The following is a 21159-nucleotide window of genomic DNA, read 5'->3' as shown; positions in this document are numbered from 1 at the left end:
GCGCTTAAATAAAGTAAACCCTTTTCGTCTCAGCAAACTTCTCCGGTGAGTGCGTTTTCCTTCACGTCTACTTCAGTATTTTGCTATTGCTTCTTTGGAATATGGATTGCTGCGCCGCCAGATGAGACATCACTTAGCGCTACATAGGAACACGTAGCAGTTGCTGTTATCCAGTTCATTGTCCTTTGCTTTTAGGACTAGCGGTGACGGACATTACTTTCTTCATTGTTTGACAATAATAATATTGTCAATGGAATATCCAAGAACCAAGGGGCCAAACATAACTATGAAAAAACATCCTTACACCATTAGTTGGCACAATGTATTTTGGGCAAGGAGAATTTTCCTGGCATCTGTCAGGTTAATAGACTCCAGGAAACATGGTTCCTCACTCAAATCAATTGCTTGGCATCGCAGCTGCTCAGCCATGTTAATCCAATTGTAAAGTACTGTGAAACGTCAACAAACATTGGTGCCGACATTGCTTCCAGGGAGGCTTTGGAACTTGAGGGCAAACATTTTTATGCACCACACGCTTCAACCCGCAACCAGTCTGCAAGCTTCCATGGCCGGAAGTTTATCCATATACACTTACCATGATGAGCTGATAGAGAGGAAGTAAACCCCCCTGAATGGCACAGTCCAAACTACCACAAAGATGGGGGAAATACTGGATTTCAATATGTTCTTTCATATTTTCCAGACAGATATTTCAATGCAGGGAAGAGGTTGGAAAAATACACACAAGATCAACCAAGGTAGACATGCATGGTTACTGACAGCTGTTGGTCAAAAGAGTGTTTTGCTACGGTAAAATATAGCATTTTGTAGCCAGCAGCTTCAATCGCTTTTTTCATTCATACTTAATAGTTGGACAGGGCACTTTTAGATAAAACAATTTGACCAGTGGGATTGGTAAAATCCTATGATATTGCCTGAATGAAAGTCATTCAACTGTAATATTCTTTGGTATTCATGGCTGTGTTTGATCATCTACATCAATAAGCCAAGTGCACTTATTAAAAAGGGGGCACACCTACATATAACAGTACTTCACATTATATTTTGTATCACATATTTATTAACATAGCACAATCCTGTTCTAGAGTTCATTCCTGAGACAACAATAAATGATGGTCTCAGGCTAGGTTTCCACTTGTTTTTTCTTTTTACACCTAAAAAAACACCAGCAAAAACGCCAGAAAAACTGCCACAGCTTTTAGGCTAAGTTTCCACTTGTTTTTTTTTTTTCTGGCCGTTTTTGGAATACTGCCACTGCGGTTTTTGAGACAGAGCCAGAAGTGTGTTAAAAAGGAATAGAACATATAAAGGAAGGAATTACACTTCTCCTCCCTTTTGGATCCACTTCTGACTTTGGCTCAAAAACTGCAGTTTAAGTTTTCCAAAAATTGCCAGAAAAAAAAAACAAGTAGAAACTTAGCCTTACCTGCGTTTTGGCAGTTTTTATGGTGTTTTTCCTGGTGATTAGAAACAGCCAATTTTGTCCCCTGTGGCAGTTTCCTCACTGCCTTCAGGTACCACTCTATGGGTTGGATGCTGAGCGCCCGGTCCACAGAGTGTAAGGAGGTGAGGAGTGATGTATTGCATCACTACTTACCTCCCCCGGCCGTATAGTATACAGGGGGGCATAGTGTACCCGTGTATGCTATACAGGAGCCGGGAATCCTGTCACCAGACTGACAGGACTCCCTGCTCCTATAGCCCCTTTGGGCGGTATACACTATATACAGCTATCTATAGATAGCTGTATATAGTGTATACAGAAGCCGACGTCCACTTACCTCCCTTGTTCCTGTCCCTGCCAGGTCAGTGTAGCTCCACCCCCTAGTGATGATGCCATTAGGGGGCGAAGCTACACTGACCCAGCCTGGACTGGAGGGAAGTAAGTGGACTTTGTCTTCTGTATACACTATATACAGCTGTCTATAGATAGCTGTATATAGTGTATACCACCCAAAGGGTTAACCTGCACTGTCCAGCAGTGTAAGTTAACTCTTTCCTTGCTGGGCTGGTGCATAGCGCTCAGCTCAGCAAGGGGTTAAGTGAGCCAGCAATGTGTATACTGTATACACATTGCAGGCTCACTGTAAGTTCTTGCTGGGCAGTGGATATAGGATGTATATCTACTGCTCAGCATCAGCTGTTCTCCTGGTTCTGTAGCCCTGAGCACAGCTGAGTCCCGAAATTGACATCAGCACGATCGCATCGGGTGTCAGGAGGAGTGACATCCGCTGTGATCTGTCCCTTACTGCAGGTACTACTGCTCCCAACATGGAGCACATTCTGCTCCATGCTGGGAGCTGTAGTACCTGCATTAATAGACAGATCGCAATGGGTCTCACTCCTGACACCCGCTGTGATCCTCCTATATAATGTATAGATGCGGTCAGCCGCTCTTCTATGGTCCCCTGCACTGACGTGTTTATATACACCTATTCATATTTCCCACAGAGAGTTGTGATTGGCTGGAACCATCCGGCCAATCACAGCTCTCTGCTGGAAATATGAATAGGTGTGCAGGGGACATTCATATGTATGAGGAGGATCAAGAGAAAGTTTGGCTTTTGAAGGTGTATGGACACCTTAAGACTAACTTGATGTAGTTCTTTCTACAGAATGTTTTACTATAATCCAATAGTGGGTGTAAAGACTCACGTCAGAAAGCAGGACTCACATGGTGGTAGTAGATCCACTGGACCTGTGTGGCAGATGACGCAGGCCGTGCCAGGGAGTGGAGTCTAAGGTGCCACTGGTTTTCACCAGAGCCCGCCGGAAAGCAGGGTGGTCTAGCTGAGGCCGGTGGCACCCAGGCCGCTACCCCTGGCACGACGGGGTCTGGATAGCAGGAGGTCAGGGCTGGCAGCACAGGAGCGTAGTCAGGAACGTAGCAGGAGGACAATAGGCTGGAGGCAAGGAATAAGGTCAGGTCACAGAATACAAGGGTCTGGAACACTTCAAAGCAACACAGAAAATGCTTTCACTAGGTACAAGGGCAACAAAGATCCAGCAGGGAGTGAAGGGAGGTGCAGAAACTTATAAGTGAGGTGCAGGTGGAAACTATAATTAAGGGCATACTGGTCCTTTAAATCTAAGAGCTCCGGTGCACGCGCCCTAGGAGGCGGGGGGTACGCACGCCGGCGCTGAGAGAGAGGAGAAGGCAGTGTGGAGAGCGGAGGTAAGTGACGGGCTGGGACTCGCATGCAGGCACTTCCTGCGATGCAAAGCCCAGCCCCGCCGGCAGAGGAGGAGAGGGAAGGAGGAGAGCGCTCATGGCCAGCGTGTCTGGCCGGAGCGCAGGACATGACAGTGGGAATACAAACAAAGAATTGGTTGAGGAGGTGCTGCACAGAAGGCTTAGATGCAATAAAGACCCAGGTCAGCACAAGACAATGTTTAGTTTATTTCAGATAGGACAACGTGTTTCGGCACTTAACTCATGTCTTCCTCAGGTCCAAAAAAGGTACTCGTGTCTTCCTCAGGTCCAAAAAAGGTACCTACAATATCTTGTCAAAGCAATAACAAACTCTCTGCTTTTCTTCTAAAACCACCCCCGGGCTGCAGATTATTTCTTTCTACAATCCTCCTCTTACCTCGCACCTATTACTACATTTTCTCCGTGGTGGCCTGGCTTCATCAGATTTGGCAGTACTCCGGAATATGCCTCTTGTGTGACTGGAGTACATGCTACTTCACAATCCTCCTCATCCTGAGATCTGGCTGCCTCCCCTCTGGCTTATCATAGACCTGAAGTACATTATTATAATTATAATCTAGAATTTAAAAAGCAGCAATATTTTGTGGAACAGTAAGTAACCATCGTAGGTCTGGATCTGGCCAGGTTTTATGGCTGAAGTCCACGTATGTGACTGTACCTCACCACGGCCACATTGCTTTGTAAATGTACTTTTTTACCTGTATAATCTGGTATTGAAATGTATCTATTCTTTACATTCAGCTATTACCATTCCATTACTTTCCCTTAAGTGTATTTTCAATTTCATGCATAAAGTTCTTGAAGGGCTAAGCCAAAGAGTGCAAAATTAGACTTTATTTAAGAATAGAGTCCCTTTGTATGTGATCCCTTACTTCACTGCAAAATCTTTAGCACTAGGGAAAAAAAAGTTCATTCACCAGCAAATAAAACTCGATCCTTTATTCCTAACTTCAGAAGATATAGCAATTCAGATACCCTCAAAAATTTGGGGATGAGCATTTTCACAGTAAATGTGCTCCATGGGGATGGGATTGCACACAACGTATGTTTGGTGTTTTTATCATCTGGCCTCAGAGTTTTTAGGGCAAAAAAATAAAAAAATTTAAAAATAAAAACATAAAACGGTATGGTGTCAAGTGTAATCCCGGCCCTATGTCCTTTGTCTACTGATATATTGCAATCTACTATCTTTTTTGGTGTGCATCATCTTTTCTCTGTTGGACTTGGGTTGTGGAGTGAGCCAGCGTGCTTCTCTCCTGTACATTAAAGGTGCCCATAAACCTTCAATAGCTATTGGCTGAAAGTTTTTTGGCTGACAGCTATCTTCCCTGTTTACCCCAAACATATGAACTTTCTGTTTGAGAAGAAGGAAGGCCGGATGCTGTCAGTCAGCTCTGGTGGCAACTAATCTCCCAAAAATGTAAAAGGATTGGGCAGATTAAATCCAACATGCTGACCTTTCTCTCTCCCAAAATCATCATCAGGGAAGAGTCAAGAGGCCACCATTAATATTAGAGACTCGGCCAGTCCTGCTAAAATCAACGTGGTCAGCCAACTTTTTGCTAAGGTGTATAGGGGCCTTTATTTCACCGCTGTTCCTTACCTAGCTGTGCCTGTTTAGGGAAACGTCATGGATCTTCCACCTGGATTTCACAGTGACATCGGGTTGGAATTCACCATTACCACTGCAGAAAGTCAATTATTTCTCTGGATGATCACCAAGGATTTTACTAATAGGGTAAAATTCATAGCAATTTGAGGCAAAATACTCATGTAGATCATGCAACTTTTTCTACAGTTCACTATAGATCATGCAACTTTTTCTACAGTTCACTACTGAATTTGCAGCAAAGTTAACAGTGGAGTCCTGTGTGGAAGTACTAGGAAAAGTTAGCATTTTAAGCTGCCAGGGATATTTGGACTTTCCTTGGGGGCATTCTTACCACTATGGGAGCAAGTTGACTCCACTGACTTTTGAAACACCTGATGAAATTGTGAATGGCATTGTGAATTGAGCCTTAGACTACAGAAACATTCAAGTGGTCTTCATGAGTGGAGAGTATTGAGACATATCAGACATGCTCATCAAGCTTCATAGTTGGGGTTTTTGCTGGACCAGTTAGCGCTGTGAACTTCTTCTGTATGGACTGTGATTACTCACTCTTGCAGACAGGTGCTGTTGCAGTAAAGAGGCACGGAAACATGACTTTTCATATCAAAGTTCAGTGTTTTATTCACACTTGGCTAACAGCAAACAGCCTTAAATGCAGATCAAAGAAGAAGTAGCAAAAGTACACTTGCGTTCCTTAGGTGTATGTCCATGGGCTCTTCCCGCTGGAGACAGTTGGCCCTAACATGTCCCGGTTGTTGACACCCCAACACAGTAATCGGGCAGGGCTTTGGGAAACACCTCCCAGGTATTTTTAGGGCTTTCTAGCCACCTGGGCAAGAGTGGGGACCTCCTGGGTTTCACCGCCCCCTCCCGCAGTTTCACGGTGGCCTTGAACCTCTCCACCAGGTCCACCATCCCAAGTGCGTTGCCATGGGTTACCTGGCCAATCCAGCTTTGGAGGGAATGAGGCAAAGCCTTCCAGAATATATCGGCCAGGAGACGGTCCAGCATAGCGTGGGGACTTAGCACCTCTGGCTGCAGCCATTTTTGCCAGAAGTGTAACAGGTCATAATACTGCGGCCTGGCAGGCTCAGTCAGCTTGTATTCCCACTGATAAACCCACTGGGCCCGGACCAACACATTCACCCCCAGTCTTGCCAAGATCTCACCCTTGACGACCTCGTAGTCAACCGCCTGGTTGTCGGGCAAGTCGAAGTATGCCTACTGTGGTCCAGATGTCAGGAACGGAGCGATGAACTCGGCCCACTGTTCTCGGGGTAACTTCTCCCTCGTGACCACTTTCTCGAAGACCACCAGGTAGGTCTCAACGTCATCCAAGGGGGGGCATCTTGGGGATCACCAACCATACAGCTTTCCGGGCATCAGGGGTGTTCCAGGTTGTCACTACCACTTGTAGCACCATTACATGCTGTAGTAACAGCTGGTTGGTTTCCTGTTGATGCTTTTTGGACTCCTGCTGTTGCTTGGTGGACTCCTGCTAGTGCTTGTGAGTTTCCTGCTGGAGCTTGTTGGTCTCCCACTGTTGCAAGTTGGCCTCCATGAGCACTTGTATAACAGCCTCCATTTTGGCAACATTGCGGTCACTGGAACACTGCTTTGCCTTGACTCACTGGAGAAAACACTCCCGCCGTACTTACAGTCACTTGTCGGTAGGATCGTTGCCCCTAGCAACAACTCAGACGGGTTATTCCAGGCTTGGTTCTTAGCAACAGCATGCTACAACTCAATCGGTGACCTCTTCATTGCTCACATCCTCCACCAAATGTGATGACTCGTTCTTGCAGACAGGTGCGGTTGCAGTATAGAGGAACGGAAACAGGACTTTTCAAATCAAAGTTTCGTGTTTTATTCACCCTTGGCAAACAGTCTTAAATGCAGATCAAAGAAAAAGTTACAAAAGTCCACCTGTATTGCTTAGGTGTTTATTCACACCTGAGTACATGCCATGCGGCATCAAGCAAGTCTTTTCCAAGCCTCCTGGCACTCTGCTCACCAGTTTCCACACTCCACAAGATCTCAAAACTCAGCTCTCTGGCAGTGTGAGCTGCAACATGCAAATCCCCCTCAGCTGGTGGAGCAGCTTGCATTTAAAGCCAACAGAAGGCGGCCTGGATTATGGGGAATGGCCCCCACCCAACACTTGACCATTCCCAGTAAGAGCCGTCCCGTATTGGCTTTCCAGCCATACTATAGCAACAGTGTCAGTCTGCATCGCAGCACATACACTGGACTATTATCGGCTCTTACTTCACCAAGGCCAGGAGCCTTGGTGATACTTACCGACCATCAACCACAATGCCCTTCACCTTCTCACAGCACCTATTGTGCAAGAGTTTACAGATGTGTTCTATTATCATTTAAGCAAAACATAAAGATCTTTAATGTGAGAAAAATACTTGTAGATGGAAGTGTGCAAGAAGATCAAAGGCATTCATCGGAGAAGACTTCAGCCTCTGAACACATAAATTCTTTTTTATTTTTCTTATTTGAACTTTAGCCAATTTCCTGATCGATGGCTTATCTAGCCTACTTTGATTTTTATTTTGCTTCGCAACAATTGTGGTTTTACTTTAATCGTTTATCTGTATTTATACTAAAATGTCTATCCTTAAAGAACCCTCTAAAGGATAAATTCTCAAATAAGATTCCCAGAAATCTATGGAGTCTCAATTGAATGTGAGTCTTCATGGTTGTAGGACTTGTCTTATGGGGTTCCGCAATATATTGCACCACAATAAAAAACAACAACACAGATGCTCCAAGAGTCATAATGTAATGGAACGAAGAACATCTTTTTATTTGATCTTTGTAAAGTGAAGTACTAGTAGAAATAGCTTGCTAGTCTAAGGAGATTTGCTATATTATTAATAATAAGTAATAATAACCATAGCCCTCTAAAAGTCTCGAATTGGTTAATCCCACTATGATTACAACTCGTTTTGGTTTGGTTTGGTATGTTTTTTAACTGATACAATAGAGAAAAGTATTATATAAATATTCGCTGGAGCAAATCTTTGTCTATTGACCTGTGGAATGGCCTGACAGGAGAATCTGTGCATCAAAGCCACAATGAACCCAATGAAGCATGCAGGTGATTAGCTGATCATGTCCCCATAGACTTATGATTTCCCTTTCCTCCTCCCCTGCTTTAGCTCTCCAGGCAGGTGTGACCCGCTATAGGCCACACTTTCACTTAGTAGTAACCTTTAGCAGCTCTCTGCTTCTGTCTCTGGGGTGCATAGGTGTAACGGGGGGGACTGCTATCCCTCTTTTCTGGTCCATATCTCAGTTAATTTTATGATGGCTAGAGTGCCTGACTTCAAAGGAGGTATAACACAGATAGACAGACCCCCCCCCCCCCCCCCCCCCCAATAAAACTGGAATACACAAAAATAAATACAGTCTGAATGAACCCTAACCCATGTCTTGGATTGTACATTATACACCAGTACAATTATAATACTCATGTATGATTCCATAATCAGGCCTTGGGCCTCACAATAGGTTGGGAAGCACCTAAGGAAAAAGCACCAACCTCTGAGCAACAATATGGAAGCAAATATTCTTCCATATTATGTTAGTGTGAAAATGTCCTTATTGTAAGAGCAAACAAACATTGTAGAGCCATACTTAAAGGGGTAGTCCAGTGGTGAAAAACGTATCCCCTATCCTAAGGATAGGGGATAAGTTTGAGATCGCAGGGGGTCCAACCGCTGGGGCCCCCTGCGATCTCTCTGTACGGGGGCCAGGCTCTCCGGCCACATAGCGGGTGTCGACCCCCGCACGAAGCGGCGGCTGACACACCCCCTCAATACATCGCTATGGCAAAGCCGGAGATTGTCGAAGGCAGCACTCCGGCTCTGCCATAGAGTTGTATTGAGGGGGCGTGTCGGCCGCCGCTTCGTGCGGGGGTCGACACGCCCCCTTCGCGCGGGCTGTCGGGGCCCTGTACAGGAGATCGCGGGGGCCCCAGCGGTCGGACCCCCCGCGATCTGCAACTTATCCCCTATCATTAGGATAGGGGATAAGTTGTTCACCACTTGTTCACTACTACTATTATTTGTCTAATTGTTTTAGCTATTTAAATTGGTTCCTTATAAATTTAAAAATGATGTTTTATTTATGCATTCCATAACTGAAATGGAAAAACCCAGATACATGAACTCCAACAGCAGCATAAAATGGTGGACCACCATGAAGACTTCTTCTTCGTGTCTCACTTACTGCCACATGTGCTCCCTACATATAATACTGCCCCAACGTGAGCCCCCTAAATAGAATACTGCTGCACACTGTGCCCCTGAATATATTACCACCATGTGCTGTGCCTCTGAATACAATGCTGCCACATGATGTGCCCTCCATTGAATAATTATGACACTGCAAGTGTTCTATTTCCCTGCGGTGCCACCACAAGAAAAATTAGGCATCATACATTGTTTATTCAATTCAATGGGCTGTCTACATAGCAGGTTATACACTGCAAGATATACCATTTTTTTGCTTAAGCCAAGGTATTAAGACGTTTCTAAATAGAACACCCCTTTTTAATGTAGAAACACACAAACGCAATGAATTTGAATTAGACAATTCCTGAGACAGACATATGTTTGATCCTTCAAAGGAACGTCCTTCACAACCGCACTTTGTGTACAGACAATGTTGTGCTAAGATTAGGCATTAGTCATCATTAATATGATGGTAATTGAAGAAAAAGACTGCAAAACACAATAGAGAAAGTTTACGTTTGATTTGGATAAGTGTAGATATTCGGATTGATCACTGGTCTTCAGCATTCTGCAACATTTGTCTACAGGTTGAATGAATCGGCTACAGAAGTTTCAAAAGGCTATTTTTATCATATTATCATGTTAATCAGTCTCCGCTGGTTACCATCTACTAGCCTGCAGGGGTTGTCTTATATGATGACATGATGAAAATTGCCTTTTGCAACAAGGCTAAGACTGTGACTGGTTAGGAATTGGAGGCAGTGATACTGAAACTCATTTTCAAGCATGTAAATGTGATATATAAAGTATTTGTGATCTTTAACCTTGCAAAATATTTTTGGGAAACTGGGTAAATTGGGAATACTTTACTGGTTGTAAACCTTAGTACTGTTTTCACACATGATTATTTCTATCTATGATCCAATACATTTTTTGGGTGTTGTTAATAAAATGAGCACAGCTGGGATGTGGTGTTCGAGGCTCAGGGCTTGGTAATGTTCAGTAATCCCATGGAGAATGTGCACTGTAACTCCATTCATTTGGAAAACACTTGTCCTCCATTCTTTGGATCAGTGGGGGTCTCAATGTGATGGCCCAGCACAGTTTTTTCAGCTGCTATCCAGTGAATAGTCGGGTGTAGAGATGAGCAAGGCAGGTACAAGGGTAGGCGGGATTACCCTGAATCACATGCAGCATGCAGCCTATCAGCAGCCAGTCACCACTGATGTCACAGCCCTTGCAGCCATTGCTGCTGCAAGGCATTTCAGCGTTTTATTGCAGAGAGAGCAGTGTGTGCGTTCCACAGAAAAACAGCTTTACAGCAGCGATTTACCACAAGCCCAAATCACGGCAGAAAAGCAGTGACAGGGAAGGGAAAGAGAGAGAGAGAGAGAAAGTACACATTTGGGTGTACTACACAGCGACATTGTACTGCTGCACCGGGGTGTACAACAACTCTAACACTAATATGGGACAGTTAGGGTGAGCACTAAAAGCCATAGTCACCTGCTTTTAGTGCCTTATACAGGTTGTGTAGTGGAGCGTATTGTCCTCTCATAAGCGTAAACTGTATGTACACCTACGTGGTGTACGATTGTTTTTCCTGTTAAACTAATTTGGGCCAGTTACTGTGACAGGCCGGCCAAAGCTACACACTTGTTTTTGTAGCCTAATACAGTTTTAAGCGTAGTGGAGTGTATTGTCCTCCTCTAATAAGTGTAAACTGTACGTACACCTACGTGGTGTACGATTTTGTTCCTGTTAAAGTCATAAGTGTATTGTGACTGTAATGGATAGAGGCAATTACATTGCCCAAATCCATGATTAACTATCTGATGAAGAAGTAGATGGTGAATTGGAAACAAATCCTACTTCCCAATAAACCAGGGAACTTGAAACCGTTTTAAATGAGGGCAAAATTTATACAGAAAAAGCGTTTCCTTGTGCAGTATCACCACCAGACAGTCAAAATAAGTAGATGATGGTAACATGCTCACCTGGAGAGGTTGTGCAGAATACAGGCAAACACTTACAAGGCCGTGTCAAGGGGATATCAGCTGCTGCGGCTTCCCACGCCAAGGGCATCGGCGTTGAACATAGGTAGGAGGAGAAGGTGAAAAGGGAAGCTGTGTCCGCGCTGCTGGCAGGTTTGGTCGGGATCAACAAGGATCTGGAACCACAGGATATGCTGGATATGCTTTATTATTGTCACACAAGGCTTTTCTGGGAGTAAACCCTTTCATCAAGCGTGATCAAATCACGTCTGATGAAAGGGTTTACTCCCAGAAACACGTTGTGTGACAATAATAAAGCATATCCAGCATATCCTATGGTTCCCGATCCTTGTTGATCCTGACCAAACTTGCCAGCAGCGCAGACACAGCTTCCCTTTTCACCTTCTCCTCCTACCTATGTTCTAAATGAGGGGGTAGCGTTGAATGTATTAACCAATAGGGAATCTGAATATCTGTTAGTGGATAACCCTGTAACGCCAATTTTATACACCTTATCTAAAACCCATAAGGGGGTAAATCCACCCCCTATGCGACCTATCGTGTCCACTTGAGGGTCCCTGGTAGAGAGATTATCTTTGTGGCTGGACCAGATGTTGCAACCTCTGGTCCAACGTGTTCCGGGGTATCTATAAGACTCACGTGATGTCTTGGGAAGTCTTAGTACTGTAACGTGGCAATCTGATTGGTGCTGGCTAAGGTGCTACGTCGTGTCTTTGTACACATGCATACCTTGGCCAGTTGCATTAGAAGCATTAAGTCACCACTTAGATCGCCACAGTAAGTACTCAAAAGATCTTTGTGAATTCATCAAACAGGTCACATGGTTTCTTATGTCACACAACTTTTTCAGTTTTGACAAAAAGTTTTTTATTCAACGCAGTGGAGTTTCAATGGGAGCAAGGAACTCCGCCTCATTCGAAAATCTCACAATGTCATACTGGGAGGCAAAAACCTTATTTACAGTCAATAATATGTTTTCGGGCCATGTGCAGTGGTATGGAAGATTCATAGATGATCTCCTCATTTGGAGGGGTGATATGTCTTCCATTCCACTGTTCATGGATTACTTGAATTACAACACATTTAATTTAACGTTTATCATGTTGATTTGGTTCCTGTCAGTTTCTTAGATTTAAAGCTCACAGGAATCACCGGTAAATAAATCCAAATATCCACTTTCAGAAAACCAATACCAGGTAACATTGTACTAAGGGCAGATAGTAATTATTCTCCACAAACAATACATGCAATACCAGTAGGAGAGTTAACCAGATTGAAACAATACTGCACTTCGCAAACCTTCTACCTAGATGATGTACAGTCCTTAGAGGACCGGATGCACAAAAGTGGGTATAGTCGTATCCAATTAAACAGAGCTAGAAGGACTGTGAATTGCAAGAATCGTCATGATTTACTATAAACAAAGGAAGAGTGCACAACAAAAAATTCCCTTAAAAAAAGCCTTAATAAACCAGTCTTGGCCATAACATTCAATCCTCACTTCAAAACTATCCATGACATAGAATATAAACACTTACATCTATTAAAAGAAGATGACAAACTAGCTAATATATTAGCACAAGGGGTCGCGATAGAACACATGGCTAACAAACGCCAGCTTCTTTAGGTGTGGAGCCACCCGATGCAAAACCTGTGGAGTTGTTTAGGTCTGCAAAGAATTTACGGATACTGCAAACAATCATGTACACAAAATTAAACAATAAATTAATAGTAATTCTATTAATGTAGTGTACATGACTGAGTACTCAAATATGTAGGGTGCACATCACGGCAGTTAAAAACAAGAATTAGGGAACACCTACATGACGCCACAAGAACAGATGTCACCAGAAATAAATCAGGTGCATCTGTACACTTTTCAGAGGTACATGGTGGCCGTATTGATAACTTCAACGTGTATAGAATTGAGAAGCTGAAAATGGCCACGAGAGGTGGAAATCTACAACGTAAGCTCCTTAGTCATGAGGCATCTTGGCACACTAAAAACAAGAGCCTTGCACTGGTTAAATAAGAAGAAGGAACTCATGTTTCACTATTAGTAGCTACGAAGTCCCGTTATATGTACTTGAATCATTATGTGGGGAAAAAAAATATAGAGAACACACAATACATATGTAATAGAGTGTTGTGTATATATATGCTTCCCATTCATTGAATCATGCAGAAGCACTTTGAACCTGTTATGTGTTTAAAATGGTATTTGTATTTTATATTCACAAGTTTTTGACTCCCCCCTCTGGGTGGTCTACTTAAAGGATGAGGATCGCACAGATGTTGTGCACTCGAAACGCGTCCATGTAGAGTATGTTACCGGCTAGGTGGTGTGAAGTTTGTATCTCCTGCAACTTTTAACTCGTTTTGGAATAAATCTTTGAAGTTTTAAAGGAATTGCTGGATCATTTACCTTTCTTTACTGTAAAGTCACAAGGGTCTAGTTGCTCTGAAAGGCCAGCCAAAACTAGACACCTGCTTTTGTAGCCTAATACAGTTGTAAACATAGTGGAGCGTATTGTCCTCCTCTCATAAGTGTAACATATATGCATTCAGCTGGTGTATAAGTATGTCAAGCAAAGAAGTGCCAGGATGTGTACAGAGGAGTGGCAGAGGCCTAAATTCATCAGGCAGAGGTCGCAGCAGACTAGGGGGGAGTGGCAGCAGGACTAGCAGCGAGAGGCCTGAGCTCCCGGTATCAGCTAGCATTCGTGTCTTGACCAGCAACCCATTTGCCGTCATTCATTGGTTAACACGGTCATCCACTTCACCACAAGTGACATCTGACACCCCCAGTTAACAGTTGGTGGGTTCCTCAGACACAACCCTCAGTTGGCATGGCCCGGGAGCAGTCCCTGTCCTCCAATTGCCTCTGTCCTATGCTGTTTCCTCCCCCACTGAGGACAGTCAGCAGCTACTGCCCAGCCAACAAGTGGAGGAGACATCCTCCGCTTACTCCACTAGGCGGGCAAGTAGAGATGAGGAGAGTGGAGTGGGAGGTGGTGTTGCGAGCGTTTAGGCTACTAAAGCAGACACTCTTGAGGAACCTGAGGAGGACATCAATGACATGACAACTCGATCATGATGAAGCCGATCGCGCTTGGGAGCCGGATGCAGAAGGGGCTTCATAATTATCAGGAGAAGAGGGTTGCAGGTTGCCCATGACACAGTAGCTGAGCCAGCAAGGTGGTAGCATGGTTGGGAATTAGCATTGTGGCAGCAGTGGGAAGTCTGGAGCCAAACGTTCCCGGGATAGACCACCTACTTTGTGGAAGCCTACCTGCCCAGGAGGTAGTGAAACAGGGGTTCCTGGAGTCGGCGGTAGTAGCAGTCAGTCAGTGCGGACTGTTGGGGGGAAAATCAGCTACTCGGCTGTGTGTCAGTTTTTTTTTTTTTATCAAGGAGGAGGTTAACAAGGCAAGATGTGTGGGCAGAAGGTGAAGCATGGCCAGGGTCCCAATGTTGGCACCACGGCCCTGCATCAATATATGCAGCATCACCATAAAGCGGTCTGGGAGAACTGCAGCTCCAATGCACTGGTTCAGCCTGCTTTATCTCCAAGTGGCAAGCTGCTCCCTGTTTCAGCCAGCCAAGGCTCCACCACCTCAGCCGAAGGGAGCTGTCTGTCATACCCCTCTTCTGTCGGTCCAGATGCTCCTGCTACTGCTACTTCGAGTTAGTCATTCCGGCAGCAATCCATCAGCGAAGCCAAGTCCAAGAGACAACAGTATGTGCCCACTCATCCAACGGTGCCGAAGCTGAATGTGCTCATTTCCAAGTTGCTGGTGCTGCAGTCCCTCCCTTTTCAAGTGGTGGACTCTGCACCTTTCAGAGAACTGATGGCTTGTACTGAGCCGAGGTGGAGAGTCCCAAGCTGTCATTTCTTTGAGAAAAAGGCAGTACCAGCCCTGCACAATTATGTGGAACAGAAAGTGGGCCAGTCCTTGAGCCTGTCGGTGTGTACCAAGGTGCACGGCAGCACCGATGTGTGGAACTGTAACTACGGTCAGGGACAATACATGTCCTTTACGGCCCACTTGGTGAATGTTGTTCCGGCACAGCCACACCAGCAACTTGGCCAGGTCATGCCGCTTACGCCTCCACGCTCTCAGGCCGTTGGTTCTTTGACAGTGTGCGACTCCGTATCCTCATTCTCCACTGTGTCCTCAGCCTCCACTGCACAGACAAGTCTCAGTGGCCCTTCACCATACCATGTGTGCAGGGCACGGTGGTGTCACGCTGTTCTTCACATGGTTTGCTTTGGCAAATGGAGTCACACCAGGGAGGAACTGCTAAAAGTGATTCATAAAGAAATCGAATCATGGCTTTCTCCACAAAAACTGGAAATAGGAACCATGGTGAGCGACAACGAGAAGAACATCTTGTCTGCACTGCGACAAGGAAGCCTGAGACATGCGCCCTGTATGGCACACGTATTCAATCTGGTTGTCAAGCAGTTCCTGAAGTGTTCCCCCCATCTGCAAGACATCCTAACAATGGGAAGGAAACTGTGCATGCACTTCAGCCACTTGTACACCGCAAAGCACACTCTCCTTGAGCTGCAGCGTCAGAACGGCATCCCCAACATAGTCTGATATGTGACGTTTCCACCCGTTGGAATTCCAACCTCCATATGTTGGACCGACTCTACTGACCTACTACAGAGACATCCTACATAATCAGTTGGCCGATGCCTATCTGCGCCATCGTCCATTCCCTCTCAGGTCTGACTCGGGGTCCCTCTGCCCTCATGTTCCACTGCCATGGCTGCTGGGGAGGGGTGGGGTGGTAGGAGCAGTACCAGCTCCATCAGCAGCGGTCTGAGTCTACAGTTGCTGATAAGTAGCTTTAACCAGGAAAGGTTAAAGGACCTTAAAGGGGTTCTCCGGTGCTTACACATCTTTTCCACTATCCAAAGGATAGGGGATAAGATGCCTGATCGCGGGAGTCCTGTCGCTGGGGACCCCCAGTATCATGCACGCGGCACCCCGTTTGTAAACAGTCCCCGGAGCGTGTTCGCTCTGGGTCTGATTACAGGCGACCAACGGGCTGGCGGCGTGTGATGTCACGCCTCCGCCCCTGTGTGACGTCACGCTCCTCCCCTCAATGCAAGCCTATGGGAGGAAGTGAACCAGGAAGTGAACCAGCAATGCCAACACACCTTGAAGATCCGTTGGACTTCTGGGCAGCCAAATTGGATTTGTAGCAGAGTTTGCCCTGGCAAAGCTGTCCTGCCAAGCCAGTAGTGTGCCATCAGAGCGGGTGTGGGGTTAGTGCAGCGGGGGCCATAGTAACCCCAAGGAGAACTCGCCTGTCCACCAAAAATGTGGAGAGACTGACCTTTGTGAAGATGAATCAGGCTTCGATCAGCCAGGTTTTCCACCAACCAATGCCTGATGCATCAGAGTAGATTAGCCATGGTGCCACACCAACACTTCACAAAAAGGATTACTGCAAAAAATATTTAAGGTGCTGCTCCACAGTTACAGAAATTACTCTGCATCAGACCACAAGTAAGTATTGAGGATATGCATTAGCTAAAACTTAACTTTTCTTAGGATAAAATATGTGGACCAAAATTTTTTTTGAAATCAAACAAAAGGAAAGGTGTGCAAAAATCACCATGTGCCACCTACACCACCAAGTATTGATGCAATGCAAAGACCTCTAAAAGGGAATTCCAGCAGGGTTTTGAGTTGGAAATAGGGAGAGATTCCTGTGTGAGGCTGCCCTTTTTAGGGCTAGTAACACTTGTCAAGAAGAGAATTAATAGGGCAAGAGTAGAATTACCACAAGAATCCAAAGAAGCAGGTTGGAGCGAGAAAATTAAACCATAACTGATTAAATGAAACATTCTCAGTTTCAAACGCAGTTTCTCAGTACCAGCCGTGCTTACTTACACATGCATGGCTAGATATCACTGAGAGGGAGGAGAAGCTGACACACTACTCATTGTGCGGCCGCAGAGCACTTTATGTCCACACATGGGATATTCCCATACTCAGAAGAAATGGGGTTACAAATTTTGGGAGGCATTTTCTCCTATTACCTCTTGTAAAAATGGTAAATTTGAGGGGAAAAAACTGCATTTTTGTTAAAAAAAAAAATTTTCATTTACACATCCGACTTTAACGAAAAGTCGTCAAACACCTGTGGGGTGTAAAGGCTCACTGTACCCCTTGTTTTGTGCCTTGAGGGGTGTAGTTTTAAAAATAGTATGCCATGTGGGAGGGGGTTTGCTGTTATGGCCCCATAGGGGCTTACTAAATGCCACATGCCCCCCCAAAAACTTTTTCAGCAAAATTTGCTTTCAAAAAGCCAAATGTGGCTCCTTCTCTTCTGAGCATTGTAGTGCACCCTCAGAGCACTTTATGTCCACATATGGGGTATTTCCATACTCAGAAGAAATGAGGTTACAAAATTTGGGGGCCATTTTCTCCTATTACCTCTTGTAAAAATTGTAAATTTTTTTTTGGGGGGGGGGATACAGCATTTTAGTGAAAAAAAAATTTCATGTACACAAACAACTTAAACTAAAAGTCATCAATCACCTGTGGGGTGTTAAGGCTCAATAGACCCCTTGTTACGTGCCTTGAGGGGTGTAGTTTCCAAAATAGTATGCCATGTTTTTTTTTTTTTGTACATGTGAATCAATATATAATTTATTTAGAATGTCTATTTTCCTTACATGCAGAGCACTTCAAAGTTGGAAAAATGCTAAATTTTCAAATTTTTCATGAAATTTTAGAATTTTTCACCAAAAAAATATTCAAGTAGCGATGAAAATGTACCACTATGTTAAAGTAGAATATGTAACGAAAAAACTATCTCTGAATCAAATTCATAAGTAAAAGCATCCCAGAGTTATTAATGCTTAAAGGACATCTGTACTGCATGAATTTTACATTCACCTTCCTACGTTCCCCCATTGCTCCGGTAATGGCCTCATGGTCCTCCGCTGCTGTCCTCTTACTGCTTCCTGGGGACGGTAATGCCACAGAGCCGTCAGCCTATCACCGGCTGCAGCGATGTCCTGCCTCAGCCGGTGATAGGCTGAGCGCGCTGTCATGTAAGGAGCCGGCCAGAGCTCCTTACATGACAGTGCACTCTACCTATCACCGGTCGAGGCGGGACATCGCTGTGGCTGGTGATACGCTGACGGCTCTGTGACTTTACCGTTCTCAGGAAGCAGCAAGAAGACCGCAGCGGAGAATAGTGAGGCCGGTACCGGAGCAAAGTTTATCTTGTTTATTTTTGCAGCCCGGGAACAGGAATATGTAAAATTCATGCAGTACAGATGTCCTTTAAAGTGACAGTGGTCAGATGTGCAAAAAATGCTCTGGTCCTTAAAGTGAAAATGGGCTTGGTCCTTAAGGGGTTAAGATACAAGTACAAGCTTTTTCAGTGCAGCAACTTACACACTGCAGCAATTATATACTATTAGAGCTGGAATTACCACAACTACCAGGCTCTGTCATTGTGCCGATGTGCGGCAGTGATTCTAATAGCGACGCCTGTAATGTGCAGGTCATACTGAATAACAGTATTATTTCACTAACACAGCACACTCCTTATGCGTGTTACAATGCAAAGTGTTCTACACCCCTATTGAGGCTCTCTGTAGGGATTCGCCGAGAATAAATTCAGATCGAATAATTTTTTAGGAAAATTCGGTGAATCGGCTGAATCAAAAATTTTGCTCATCTCTAGTCAGGTGGCTCAGGAATAAGTTTTGCTGGAATTGTAACTTTTTTGTATTTTGGTTGCTGAAGGCCTAGAATACTTTGTTTTCTGCATTGCATATGTATTTGTCTGTCATTTCATGCATAAACTGAAGTCTATAGCATACAGAGGGTTAATTTTGCTAAACTTGTCTTACATTGCACTTTATGTACAGCTGAACAAAAATCTAGTCACATGTAGGACTCTTGAATGTTTTCTAGTTAGTTCTGCCCTGGCCAGAGCCAGAAGCATGTTAGTCCCTCAGCTCTGTTATACTTCCTTCTTCCTGAGGATACTAAAGTAAGTGAGCGTAGGTACTGCTGTGGTGTCCCGGTACCGTATCCTATCCGGTACCTGCGTGGGTGGGTCCCCTTAGCCAGAGTCCCTAGGACGTCGGGGTCCCCATTGTCTAGTTCACCCCTAGTCACCTCTCATCCAGATAGTTATTGCTTCAATAGCTTACTTGGGAAGCATGTAAATATTATGTAAATGCCCTATAAATAGTTAATTACCTGTCTATAGCGTAACAGGACCTGCGGGTCACGTGGTTAAGTGAACTCTATGGTATTTCTGCTTGAGGACCTTTGGAGGTCCCTGTGACGTAGTCAATCCCATAACACTGTGTAACAGTGAGTGACAGATGTTCGGACCAATCAGAGTAGCCCCGCCCCCTGCCCATATAAGGGAGCAGCGGCCATGTTCTCGCTCTCTTGTTCCTGTGACAGCAAGCAAGAAGCACCTGTGCTGCTGAGATCTGTGAGTCTAGGCCTGAAGCTTGCGGCGACTGCCGATAACTTCTAAATTCTGAGTGTATCAATCCCTAAGCACTCTGCAGGATCACCGTACCTTATCTATCCCCTAAATCCGGATGGATAACTACCCTTAATTCAGAGACTTTTAATATCATTCAAGGTCCGCAACAATTGTCAGTCATTGAGCTATATAAAGACTGTATTCCTGAGACTGTCATTGTTCATTGGATGTACAGCAAGCACTTAAGTAAAGTTACCCAAGTTCAAGTACATTGTGGACCTTCAGTCATTTCATTACATGCACCTGTCATTTCTGAGAAGGGAGGCGATAGGCCGGAGGATTACCTCAGCATACTAGCCCTCAGCCTGGCGTCACGAACTATAGGGTTAACATTAAAGGGGTTATCCAGGAAAAAACTTTTTTTATATATATATATCAACTGGCTCCTGAAAGTTAAACAGATTTGTAAATTACTTCTATTACAAAATCTTAATCCTTTCAGTACTTATGAGCTTCTGAAGTTTAGGTTGTTGTTTTCTGTCTAAGTAATCTCTGATGACACGTGTCTCGGGAACCGCCCAGTTTAGAAGAGGTTTGCTATGGGGATTTGCTTCTAAACTGGGCGTTTCCCGAGACACGTGTCATCAGAGATTACTTAGACAGAAAAGAACACCCTTAACTTCAGAAGCTCATAAGTACTGAAAGGATTAAGATTTTTTAATAGAAGTAATTTACAAATCTGTTTAACTTTCTGGAACCAGTTGATATATAAAAAAAAGTTTTTTCCTGGAATACCCCTTTAACCCCTCATTTACCCGAAACAATACCCCCACTACCAACACCCCCCCCAAGGGCTACCACACTGCTATCGTCAGGGATACCTCCTTTGTATAGGACGCATTGTCACTAGTCCTGTCCACAACAAAGAAATTCCTGTGCTGAGCCTAGGTCAAGTCCCATTGTAAGAATAGCCTGCACTTCTGAATTTCTTCAAGAGGTTTAGCAAGAACAGTGCTGAACAAGGGCCTCTCTAAATGTCACTGGTTTCTACCTGGTCGGACAAGTGCCAGTCTGTCTGCAAAGTCAGGGAAGACTTCCCCTGAATACAATTCTCCATATTTCATGTTGCAGATTGCCATAATAGATGTAAAGCTCTTACTCTGCATTTCCACATGGTCACCTCCCATGAGATTGTCCAGTAGTTTCTTTAATACTGTATGAACATTAAGTTAGAGCACTAGAGTGGGGGGGATTAAAAATAACTCACATTTCCATTCTTGTTTCCACTCCTCTGCCTGTATCACAGACCTCCTGTGTCTGCTGAGGGGCGCTTAAGAGTTTAGGGATGCAATGTCACACACCCTCTCAGGGCGCAGAGAAAGACAATAATGAGGCAGAAATGATAAGTCCTGCACTTGTCTTGGACACAATGATAGCCAGAGGGAACATCACGCCATTCTTGTTTTGTTGATCTGACTACTCCTAGCCCCTGAGCATTCTTTATCCTGCCATTCTGTGACTTGTAGTCCTACAGTTTTGATCTTGGCTTGTCTGACCCCG

The sequence above is a fragment of the Hyla sarda genome, chromosome 4 (genome assembly GCF_029499605.1).
Source record: "Hyla sarda isolate aHylSar1 chromosome 4, aHylSar1.hap1, whole genome shotgun sequence".
Taxonomy (NCBI): Eukaryota; Metazoa; Chordata; class Amphibia; order Anura; family Hylidae; genus Hyla; species Hyla sarda.
The sequence above is the reverse complement of the archived record's forward strand: the minus strand, read 5'-3'. Positions refer to the sequence as shown.